This window comes from Babylonia areolata, chromosome 31, assembly GCF_041734735.1.
Source record: "Babylonia areolata isolate BAREFJ2019XMU chromosome 31, ASM4173473v1, whole genome shotgun sequence".
In the NCBI taxonomy this organism is placed as follows: Eukaryota; Metazoa; Mollusca; class Gastropoda; order Neogastropoda; family Buccinidae; genus Babylonia; species Babylonia areolata.
Window position 1 is genome coordinate 7,408,919 of NC_134906.1, and position 13,304 is coordinate 7,422,222.

General features: G+C 44.4%; 1 protein-coding gene across 1 annotated transcript in view; it reads right to left on the reverse strand.

Annotated features, from left to right (window-relative positions):
• Nucleotides 1–830, reverse strand: part of LOC143276232 (E3 ubiquitin/ISG15 ligase TRIM25-like) — a 6,007-nt gene extending 5,177 nt beyond the window's left edge. Inside the window, exon 1 of the mRNA XM_076580703.1 lies at nucleotides 756–830. The gene's annotated coding sequence lies outside the window, so the exon portion shown is untranslated. The remainder of the gene's footprint in view (nucleotides 1–755) is intronic.
• Nucleotides 831–13,304: the final 12,474 nt, after the last annotated feature.

Here is a 13,304-nt window from a genome sequence, read left to right on the forward strand (position 1 = left end):
TGTAGCGTGTATGGATTTGTCCGAACGCAGTGACGCCTCCTTGAGAAAGTGAAACTGAAACTGAAACTGAAACTGTCATGAATGGTAGGAAACTGGAAAACATTCATAAAAGTCGATTTGCGTCTTCTACTAATTTAGTATAAAATACGTGAAACTGAAAATGTTTGTTTCCTTTTGACCCCAAAGAGCTCTGTTTCTAGCTTTCTGTTCAGAATCAGTTGACTGCCGCAGTGACCCGCTCACAGATCAGCATCAGCGCGGCAGCAGTCAGTCACATGTACTGTACCGCGCTGAACGCTTTCCTCTGGCGACCCCCTTATACCGCGCTTGCGTAACCTTCGCCTGTGTTTGCCTTGCGACTCTTTGTAAGGCGCTCTCACACAGGCAGAAGTAATTTTTTTTTTTAAATTATATTCTGGACAATAAAAATCAAAATTTACTTATGTTTCTGCCCCCCTATAGTGGTCAAGTTTATATCAGTGTGATCAGTATGATTTATTCTATTTTATCGTGGGGAACACAGACCTGGGGGAATGTAGTTCTTGGGGGAACATTAGAAAGTAAACGTTGACCGAAAAGGAAGTTCGAACGTTCTACTTCTAGTTGTACACTTTATCATTCTGACGAGTTTCAGTTTCAGACGAAAGAAATACATTCTGAATCGTCCTCATTTCTGTGTCGTTAAAACTTCCTTTACCGCCAATACAGTAATCATGAAAAAGGGAGAAGAAAGAATGCAACAAGGAAATACTTACTTCCTTGACGCTTTCCCCGTTGCTACAGGCCCACTAACCTCAGACTGTCAGCACACAACTTGCAACACCCCAGTGAAGGGAAGCAACTCTCGGGATTTATTCCAATGTGGAGTGGTTTCCCTTGGCTCGCTGAGCTGTTCTCCAAAATCTCCGCAATCAGTATTTACCTAAGTATTACAGAACACGTCCCAACTTCCACAAATATGAAACATTAATGTGTAGTAGTTGTAAGAAAAAGTTACTAAATTTTGCTGAATTCATTAAAGAAGGTTTTAATGTGTTTCGTTAGGAGCCAGTTTCAGTCTGGATTCTTTGCCACTTATGCCTTGACTGTACTTGTTGAATAGGAATTAGAACAATGACTTGTGTTGATCTTGGCACTGCATCCCGTACATATCTATTTGTAATTGCATGATTTTTTTGATTTTTTTGATTTTTTTAATTTTTTATTTTTTATTTATTTTTTTTTTTGTCTTTTTTCTCTCCTGTATATATCAAACCAATCCCAGTATTACTGGCAAATGGGTGCTAAAAGAACATGCAAATTATTGTGTATTTTATTTTGTCACACCATGTCATTGTTATTGCTGTGCTCCAACTAACCCCCCCAGTTCCCAGTTCAGGCTCAACTAGTCAGATACAGAGCCGTATTGTAAATCTAAGTTGTGATTTGTGCATTTGTCTATTCCTATTGTATTGTACCAGACTGGTGAGTACATTTGGCCTTTTAAGCTTATTTCATTTTATTTTTCCCCATTTATATTATCCCCCCTTATGTTTCTTCTTTTTAAATTATCTTCGCTCTATCTGTGAAACTGCGTTTTGGGGGCATATCTGTTATGCATGTGTGGGTGTATGTGTGAATGTGTGTCTTCATGTTTTATACTTATTTGCTTATTTATCATCATTGTTGTCTTATTTATTTAATTATTTATTTATTATTATTTTATCATTATTTTCATTACTACAACCTTTTTTTTTCTTTCTTTTTTAATATCATAATTATTATTTATTTATTTATTTATGTAAGCTATATATTTTTTTTTTCTCAAGGCCTGACTAAGCGCGTTGGGTTACGCTGCTGGTCAGGCATCTGCTTGGCAGATGTGGTGTAGCGTATATGGATTTGTCCGAAAGCAGTGACGCCTCCTTGAGCTACTGAAACTGAAACTCTCGCTCTTCCTCTGTGGCCGTCATCCTGTTATTGTCATTGTTTCTTTGTTTCTCTGTGACTCAAAAGAGTTAATGGGGATAAACAAACTCTGAAACTCCAATTTACGTTGTGGTTTTCAGTTCAGTTTCAGTAGCTCAAGGAGGCGTCACTGCGTTCGGACAAATCCATATACACTACACCACATCTGCCAAGCAGATGCCTGACCAGCAGCGTAACCCAACGCGCTTAGTCAGGCCTTGAGAGAAAAAAAAGGTGAATAAATAATAGATAAGCTTACATAAATAAATAAATAAATAATAATTATAATATAAAAAAGGTAGTAGTAATAATAATAATAATAATAATAATAAATGAATAAATAAATGTGGATGTGTGTTAACTCCAGCTTGACAATCGCCTCACAGGAAGTTCAGTTCAGTTACTCATGGAGGCGTCACTGTGTTCGGACAAAAGACCATAATATATATATATATATATATATATATATATATATATATATATATATATATATCCCTCTCCCTCTCTCTCTCTCTCGTGAAGTTTGTATCTATACCTACATGCAGTGAATTTATTTTATTTCTACCTTTGTGCTTTGTTCTTACTTGTTCGCCTGTAAATTGGATGTTATTACCTGTAACATGTGCATCAGCAAATTAATCACTTTTGTATATGTGCAATGGTAAAGTTGTGCTTCTCTGTTTTCTTTATGTCCGCTATATGTTTCTCACTTCGGTCATGTCTCTGTATGTGCATAAGTATATATGTGTGTGTGTGTGTGTGTGTGTGTGTGTGTGTGTGTGTGTGTGTGTGTGTGTGTGTTGGGTGGAGAGAGTGTGTGCATGTGCATGGATATGAATGTATGAATGCGTTCGTTTTATTACTTTTTACGATGATAATGATGATGGTGGTGATCATTCTTCGTTGTAGTAGCATTGGATGTAGCAGTGTTAACAAAATTATTATTTTTGTGTCGTTATCGTAAATGTTGTTATTGTTATTGTTGTCACAAGGACAGATTGGAAGACTGGGCGATGCCTAAAATCTTTATCCTTGAGTAATAAATTTTTGAATCTCTCTCTCTCTCTCTCTCTCTCTCTCTCTCTCTCTCTCTCTCTCTCTCTCTCTCAAGGCCTGACGAAACGCGTTGGGTTACGCTGCTGGTCAGGCACCCGTTAGCAGATGTGGTGTAGCGATAAAAAAAAAAAAAAATTAAAAAAAAAGGATTTGTCCGAGCGCACTGACGCCTACTTGACCTACTGATACTGATACTGATACCATACCAGGGGAATAGCCCGACCTCTCCCTTCCCCTTTGCCCCCCTACCTCTCCTGCCTTAAGTGATAATCTGTCAATGAGAAGATCGCAACGAGTCAGTTTCACGTTGTCGCCGGCAGGCACTGCAGTGTATTGCAAATCATGTCTGTGACATAAACATTCAGTGATGAAGAGAAATGATGATGTCACAGTCTCTATTCTCCACCTCCCCCTTTCTCCCAAACCTTCCAGATTCCCTCGCTGTGATTATTTGTGATACTGTCCCCCGCTTTCCCCCCACCCAACCCCCCAAACTCCCACGTACTCCCCCTTCCTTGCTGTGCCCCTCCTCCGTACTAAACCTCCACACTCCGCCCTCCCCCCTCCTTCCCCCCCTCTCCCCCCCTACCCCCCCCCCCCCCAACACACACACACACTGCCCACCAGTAGTGACCCATTGAAAGGTTAGCGACTCACAGGCGCGGGAGGAAAAAAAAGGACACTGCCATCAATGCCCTGCTCCCCCACCCCCTCATCCATCACCCGATAGGCGCGGACCAATGGAAGTGCATCGTCCGACTTTTCTCTGGCCAATGAAAGACGTCAAGCCGAGCGGGACTGAGGGGGGGGGAGTTGGTGGCGGGAGGGGGGGGGGGAGCTGGTCACGAGTGAAGCCCTCGTTCACCCGCCTCGTCTCGCAGCTGTGTCGGAACCCTCGTCCTGGGAACTGCAAGCAGTACAAGGAGGAAGCTTCCCAGCCCAGATCGGCAGTCACCATCATCACCACCACCCCTCCAACCCACACACTGCAAACTAACCACAGAGTGGGGGGGCAGGAGGAAGGGGAAGGGTGGGGGGGGGGAGGATGAACGGTGTAGGGGGGTGGGTGAGTAGTCTTGATGTTGGGGGTAGGGGAGGGGAGGAGGATGAACGGTGTAGTGGTGTGGGTGAGGAGGGGTAGGGTGGGGGGGTGGATGGGTGGGGTGACCTCTCCCTCAGGTCAGCGACATGACAGCACCACGAGGAAGGGAGAGGAAAAAGCGTGGGGTTGGGTGTGGATGTGGGTGGCGGGGGAAGGGGGGGAGAACGTTGGGGGGGGGGGGGGGCGGGGGAGGGAGGGCTACAGGACAGGGCAGGGGCTGGGCGGTTCGTGGCCCCTGCCTGGTGTGACGGCATCTGGAGGTGGGGTGGCTGTTTCTGTGGTACCCGGGACAGAGGGAGGTGGAGTGGCTGTTTCTGTGGTACCCGGGACAGAGGGAGGTGGGGTGGCTGTTTCTGTGGTACCCGGGTCAGGTGGAGTGGCTGTTTCTGAGGTACCCGAGACAGAGGGAGGTGGAGTGGCTGTTTCTGAGGTACCCGAGACAGAGGGAGGTGGGGTGGCTGTTTCTGTGGTACCCGGGACAGAGGGAGGTGGGGTGGCTGTTTCTGTGGTACCCGGGACAGAGGGAGGTGGGGTGGCTGTTTCTGTGGTACCCGGGACAGAGGGAGGTGGGGTGGCTGTTTCTGTGGTACCCGGGTCAGGGGGAGGTGGGGTGGCTGTTTCTGTGGTACCCGGGACAGAGGGAGGTGGGGTGGCTGTTTCTGTGGTACCCGGGACAGAGGGAGGTGGGGTGGCTGTTTCTGTGGTACCCGGGACAGAGGGAGGTAGGGTGGCTGTTTCTGTGGTACCCGGGACAGAGGGAGGTGGGGTGGCTGTTTCTGTGGTACCCGCGTCAGGGGGAGGCGGGGTGGCTGTTTCTGTGGTACCCGGGACAGAGGGACGCGGGGTGGCTGTTTCTGTGGTACCCGGGACAGAGGGAGGTGGGGTGGCTGTTTCTGTGATACCCGGGACAGAGGGAGGTGGGGTGGCTGTTTCTGTGGTACCCGGGACAGAGGGAGGTGGGGTGGCTGTTTCTGTGATACCCGGGACAGAGGGAGGTGGGGTGGCTGTTTCTGTGGTACCCGGGACAGAGGGAGGTGGGGTGGCTGTTTCTGTGATACCCGGGACAGAGGGAGGTGGGGTGGCTGTTTCTGTGGTACCCGGGACAGAGGGAGGTGGGGTGGCTGTTTCTGTGATACCCGGGACAGAGGGACGCGGGGTGGCTGTTTCTGTGGTACCCGGGACAGAGGGAATTGGGGTGGCTGTTTCTGTGGTACCCGGGTGAGGGGGAGGTGGGGTTGCTGTTTCTGTGGTACCCGGGACAGAGGGAGGTGGGGTGGCTGTTTCTGTGGTACCCGGGACAGAGGGAGGCGGGGTGGCTGTTTCTGTGGTACCCGGGACAGAGGGAGGCCAGGTGGCCAGACATTGGTTACCTGCACGTACACCCCACCTCTCTCTCTCTGTTTCTCTCTGTCTCTCTCTGTCACACACACACACACACACACACACACACACACACAGATATTCACAACCGCATGTTCATATTTTAATGGAGAGAGTCAGAGAGAAACACACACACACACACACACACACACACACACACACACACACACACAGAGAGAGAGAGAGAGAGAGAGAGAGAGAGAGAGAGAGAATTTCCATTTATGAACTCCAAACCTGTGGTCTGTCAAACTGAATGAATGCTAAAGAGACCACACACACCAAGTGAGCGCGATTTTCTGTTATTCTATTCCTGTTGACAATCGTCATTGGGTGTGTAAACAGGGTGAGTACACATTCTTAATGTTCTCCTACATTAATAACGTGAACATGATGAAAAAAATTATATCAACGCGAACATAATGTTTATATATAGTCACAACGTCCCGTTCAACTATGATAACATGCTAACATAATGTTCAACTGTAATAACCACGCGAAGATAATGGTCAACTTGGATAACGTGAATATAATGTTCAACTATAACAACATAATGGTCAACTATAACAATGGAATGTTCAACTATAACAACGTAAACATAATGTTCAACTATAACAACGGGGACTTAATGTTCAACTATAACAACGTAAACATAATGTTCAAATATAAAAACGTGGACTTAATGTTCAACTGTAAGAACGTAAACATAATGTTCAACTATAATAACGTAATGTTCAACTATAACAACGTAAACATAATGTTCAACTGTAACAACGTGGACTTAATGTTCAACTATAAGATCGTAAACATAATGTTCAACTACAAGAACGTAAACATAATGTTCAACTATAACAACGTGGACTTAATGTTCAACTATAACAACGTAATGTTCAACTATAACAACGTAAACATAATGTTCAACTATAACAACGTGGACTTAATGTTCAACTATAAGATCGTAAACATAATGTTCAACTACAAGAACGTAAACATAATGTTCAACTATAACAACGTGGACTTAATGTTCAACTATAACAGCATAAACATAATGTTCAACTATAGCAACGCGAACATAATGTCCAACTATAACAACGTAAACATAATGTTCAACTATAACAACGTGGACTTAATGTTAAGCTATAACAACGTAAACATAATGTTCGACTATAACAACGTGGACTTAATGTTAAATTATAACAGCGTAAACATAATGTTCAACTATAAGAACGTAAACATGATGTTCAACTATAACAACGTGGACTTAATGTTAAACTATAACAACGTAAACATAATGTTCGACTATAACAACGTGGACTTAATGTTAAATTATAACAGCGTAAACATAATGTTAAACTATAACAACGTAAACATAATGTTCATCTATTACAACGTGGACGTAATGTTCAACTATAACAACGTAAACATAATGTTCAACTATAGCAATGCGAACATAATGCTCAACTATAACAACGCAATGTTCAACTATAACAACGCGAACATAATGTTCAACTATAACAACGTGAACGCAATTTCCAACTGTAATAAGGTGAACATAATATTCAACTATAATAACGTGAACATTATGTTCAACTATAATCACAAGGTGACCAAAATGTAAAGCTATGATAACGTGAATATAATTTTCAACTATAATAAAGTTAACATAATGTTCAGCTATAATAACAACGTTAATATAATATTCAACTATAGCAATGTGAACATTATGAACAACTTTAATACTGTGAACATCATATTCAGCTATAATGATAACGTGAACACACTGTTTAACAATAACACCGTGAACATAATGTTCAACTATTATAACATGACATGATGTTCGACAAAAATAACTTGGACATTAATGTGAAATAATTTTTAATTATAGCAACATGGGCATTAGCTGTCATTACGTTAGATGATGTTCTACTATGCTAACGTGGACATTGACTCTAATCACGTCAAATAATATTCAGTTGAAATAACGTGGACATTAACAATAACAACGCCAAATAATGTTGAATTATAGTAACGTGGACATTAACAATGATAACGTCAAATAATGGTCAATTATGATACGTGTGCATAAACTCCAATAACGTCAAATAATGTTCAGTTAAGATAACGAGTACATGAACTCCAATAACGTCAAATAATGGTCAATTATGATAACGTGTGCATGAACTCCAATAACGTCAAATAATGGTCAATTATGATAACGAGTACATGAACTCCAATAACGTCAAATAATGGTCAATTATGATAACGAGTACATGAACTCCAATAACGTCAAATAATGTTCACTTATGATAACGAGTACATGAACGCCAATAGCGTCAAATAATGGTCAATTATGATAACGAGTACACGAACTCCAATAACGTCAAATAATGTTCAGTTATGATAACGAGTACATGAACTCCAATAACGTCAAATAATGTTCAGTTATGATAACGAGTACATGAACTCCAATAACGTCAAATAATGGTCAATTATGATAACGAGTACATGAACTCCAATAACGTCAAATAATGTTCATTTATGATACCAGTACATGAACTCCAATAACGTCAAATAATGGTCAATTATGATACGTGTGCATGAACTCCAATAACGTCAAATAATGGTCAGTTATGATAACGAGTACACGAACTCCAATAACGTCAAATAATGGTCAATTATGATAACGAGTACATGAACTCCAATAACGTCAAATAATGGTCAATTATGAAACGTGTGCATGAACTCCAATAACGTCAAATAATGTTCACTTATGATCACGAGTACATGAACTCCAATAACGTCAAATAATGTTCATTTATGATACATGTGCATGAACTCCAATAACGTCAAATAATATTCAGTTATGATAATGTTGACATGAACCCTTATAACGTCAAAGAATGTTCAGTTATGATAACATGGGCAATACCAATAATAACGTCAAATGATCTTCAAATTATTATAAAATGGACATTAACAACAACGTCAAATAATCTTTATTCATAATAACGTGGACATGAACTCCAATAACGTCAAATAATGTTCAATCATAATAACAGGGACAAGAACTCCACTTACGTCAAATAATGTTCAGTTATAATAACAGGGACACGAAGTCCAATAACATGAAATAATGTTTTAACATGATAAACGTGGATATTGACACAGAACACAGAATATTTTATTGTCTTAAAATGAGAACTTAATGTGTGGTATAAAACAAAGTGAACCGGAACAACGTCAGACAATGTTCAGCTGTAACAACGTGAACTATACGGCTGTATAAATGGCGGGGTTAATGAACAAAACGGTCATACACGTAAAATATTACATGTCTGTATGAGTGTGTATGTGTTTGTGTTACTGAAACCTCATTGAATAGCACAGGAAACGAATGACGAACGCCCAAATGGCAGGTGTCAGTCGACTCTGCCCAAGTAGTCAGCCGGTTGTGCAAATGACCCTAAGTTTGTAAAGCACATAGAACTTGGTCTATGACCGAGGATAGGCGCTATACACGTACTCATATCGTCATCATAATCATCATCATCTGCAAGGAAGGAATTTTTGTTTAATGTCCCGTCACACATATCGGTGATTGAAGACATTTTGTTAAGGTATTTATGAATACATCTGAGTATTATCGGTTAGAAGGGGTGGGAGATGTGGATGAATGGAGGGTTGGGGGAAACTGGGCAAATGGGGGTAAAAATGTGGGTGAAATTTGGAAGACAAACAAAACAAAAACAAAACCAAACAAAAAAAACCCCTCTAAATACAGTTACAGGAAATTACTTAAAGGACTTCGTAACAGAGAAGTCGTTAAACTGACAAGCGAAACAACTGATAATGAATGCAAAAAGTCAAAAACATCAACGTTCTCAGTCACTTGTGAAGACACACTTTCGTGTACAAAAGGCTTCATCAAGATACAGTGAAAAATTATATGCTCAATTGTCAGGTTACTAAAGCATATACACTTGACATTAGAACAATACGTCAGACGATATTCAGCAGTAACAATGTGAAAACTTGGACCAACATGACCGGTGTGAATGCATTGACCCCCTCATCTCTGACCACGCCACAAGACGCAGCGATCAGCGATGTGTTGTTTCTGACTGACCAATAGGGGTGGGGGTGAGAGACTTAGTCACAGCAACCACCCCCCCCCACCCCCCTGCCCCCAAATCACCCTGACCCCCCGGGGCTCAGGGTCAGCAGCGGTCATCGTCACCACATTCTGTAACGGTTCTCACCAACGCTGACCACCTCACTGCACGTCACGTGTGTGTGTGTGTGTGTGTGTGTGTGTGTGTGTGTGTGTGTGTGTGTGTGTGTGTGTGTGTGTGTGTGTGTGTGTATTTCATGATTTTCTTTTCTTTTCTTCTCTTCTTCCTTTTGTGAAATGGCTTTGAATGGTGAAATACTGGTATATTTTGATTTGTGTTTTGATTTTGTGCTCATTTTCGCTTCTTCTTTTTTTCTTTCTTTTTTTTTCTTTTTTTTTTTTTTAAGCAGCTTTATTCGCTCTTTAGGGCGAGGGCTGGATGTAAAAAAAAAGCATGTTACTTGCTTATCTATTACCCTCGTTAATAACGATTTTGTCTTGTCTTGTCTTGTCTTGTCTTGTCTTGTCACTCCGGTCAGGGATACTTCCGCGGGATTCCACTTCGTAGTCTGTCATTCTCCGGGAGCTCTGTGTGTGTGTGTGTGTGTGGGTGGGTGGGTGTGTGGGTGTGGTGTTTGTGTGTGATTGGTGGTGGTGGTGGTGGTGGTGGTGGTGTTTGTGTGTGTGTGTGTGTGTGTGTGTGTGTGTGTGTGTGTTGTGTGTGTGTGTGTGTGTGTGTGTGTGTGTTGGTGGGTGGTGTATGCGTTGTGTTGTGTGCTGGGGGGTGGGGTGGGGGTTGGGTTGTGTTGTGTGTTGTGTGTGTGTGTGTGTGTGTGTGTGTGTTGGGGGTGTATGTGTGTGTGTTGGGGGTGGTATGTGTATTATGTGTGTGTGTGTGTGTGTTGGGTGTGTGTGTGTGTGTGTATGTGTGGGGGGGGGGGGAGAGGAAGAGAGAGGGAGAGAGAGTGTGTGTGTGTTGGGGTGGTGGTGGTAGTGGTGGTGGTGGTGAGAGAGAGAGAAAGAGAGAGAGTTTCTGTCAGTGTGTTGGAGTGGGGGTTGTTGGAGAGACCGCGTGGTACAACCTGCAGAGCATTGCACTTCTGATCCACAGGGCAAGGTTCGATCCCCCGTTTAGGTCTGCTGCTGTGTCCTTCGGAGAGACACTTCACCACCCCGACTTTCCTCACTCCACCCAGGTGTGAACGGGTACCTGGCTTGGCCGAGGAAGGTTTAAACGGCGGAAGGAGAGGACTGGGCCCCACCTTCCTATGCCCAGCCCTGGACACAGTGGATATGAATTCACTGCCTTCCTATGCCGAGCCCTGGACACAGTGGATATGAATTCACTGCCTTCCTATGCCCAGCCCTGGACACAGTGGACATGAATTCACTGCCTTCCTATGCCCAGCCCTGGACGCAGTGGATATGAAATCACTGCCTTCCTACGCCGAGCCCTTGACACAGTGGATATGAAATCACTGCCTTCCTATGCCGAGCCCTGGACACAGTGGATATGAATTCACTGCCTTCCTATGCCCAGCCCTGGACACAGTGGGCATGAATTCACTGCCTTTCTATGCCCAGCCCTGGACACAGTGGATATGAATTCTCTGCCTTTCTATGCCCAGCCCCTGGACACAGTGGATATGAATTCTTTGCCTTCCTATGCCCAGCCCTGAACACAGTGGACATGAATTCACTGCCTTCCTATGCCGAGCCCTGGACACAGTGGATATGAATTCACTGCCTTCCTATGCCGAGCCCTGGACACAGTGGATATGAATTCACTGCCTTCCTATGCCCAGCCCTTTACACAGTGGATATGAATTCTCTGCCTTTCTATGTCCAGCCCTGGATACAGTGGATATGAATTCACTGCCTTCCTATGCCGAGCCCTGGACACAGTGGATATGAATTCACTGCCTCCCTATGCCCAGCCCTGGACACAGTGGATATGAATTCACTGCCTTCCTATGCCCAGCCCTGGACACAGTGGATGTCAATTCACTGCCTTCCTATGCCCAGTCCTGAACACAGTGGACATGGATTCACTGCCTTCCTATGCCCAGCCCTGAACACAGTGGACATGAATTCACTGCCTTCCTATGCCCAGCCCTGGACGCAGTGGATATGAAATCACTGCCTTCCTACGCCGAGCCCTTGACACAGTGGATATGAAATCACTGCCTTCCTATGCCGAGCCCTGGACACAGTGGATATGAATTCACTGCCTTCCTATGCCGAGCCCTTTACACAGTGGATATGAATTATCTGCCTTTCTATGTCCAGCCCTGGATACAGTGGATATGAATTCACTGCCTTCCTATACCCAGCCCTGGACACAGTGGATGTCAACTCACCGCCCCGATGGCCACGAAAGGCTGAGGGGCCGTTAACCCTTTTCAACCTTTACGTTGGCCTACAAGTGGTTGCGGTGAGAGGCAGCTGATTAAAAGAGCATGCTGCACACGGTACCTCGGTTAATCGTCTCCTCCGAATGACCGGTGTCAACACCAATCGAGATGTAGTACTTACTCGCTTATTCCCCGTTTGCCCAGTGTCAAACATAGCGCACAGAGCAGGGATTGGGTTTCTCCATCTTTATCTATCGGCTGCCGTCTGCTCAAGGTCTGGTGGAGAGGGGGTCCGAGGTGTGTGTGTGTGGGGGGGTGGGGGGGGTAATACCAGCAAGGGTGGGATTCGAACCAGTGCGCTCAGTCTCTCTCACGCTTCCAAGGCTTACGCGTCATCACTTGGCCACCACCCCACTTGGAGCGGAGGACGGAAAACTGAATGACACACGCCTGCTTTTGATGGGCACTGAGGATGAACGTGAATCACTGCCTCGCCCACCCCCACTCCCCCTCCCCCTCGTCCCCCCACCCCCCTCCCCGCCGTCCTGGCTGACCGGGTTCATGCCAGGCACTGCTGGGAAGGGGAAAGTGGCAGAGTGGTTAAGACGCTCATTTGCCAATACAGAGTCTGTGAGGGTCTGGGTTCGAATCTCGCTCTTACCCTTTGTCCCCAAAATTTGACCGGAAAATCAATCAGCGTCTAGTCATTCGGATAGGACGATAAACGGAGGTCCCGTGTGCAGCAGTACGCACTTGGCGCACTGAGAAAAAAACAAGAACAACAACATAACAAACAAAACATGGCAACGTGTAATCCTCTGGCAAATTTCTGTACAAGAAATTCACTATGGTAGTTATATGATAGTCAGTCGTGTCCGACTATGACCATCGGAAAAGCAGAGGAGGCAACTGCTGTTCCGACTATTTGGGCTAGAATTTGATTATAGTGGAGAGTGTCTTGCCCAAGTACATCCCCACTCTCTCGGCCAAGAGGGTTTTAGGACAGTCGGCGTTGGGATGGTTCCCAAAGGCCAACTAGCCCACAAGGCTGCAGCACTAAGAGCCAGTGCAACTTTGCCTCCCAGTTTGAGAGTCATAGTCCTTCACAAAAGACAAAGCCGTAAATGGTTTTCCATTGACTGGAGAAACCATTGATAATACAGCTGTCACTTTGCTGTGTAGGTACAGAAAAGTAATGTGCATGCACCCAAAGTCTTCCTAAGCGCGTTGGGATATGCTGCTGGTCAGGTATCAGCCATGCTGATGTGGCGTTGCGTACCTGGATTTGTCCGACATTGACCTATATCCAGACCTGTTTACATCAAGGTGTGGAGATTGACCTGCATCCAGACCTGTT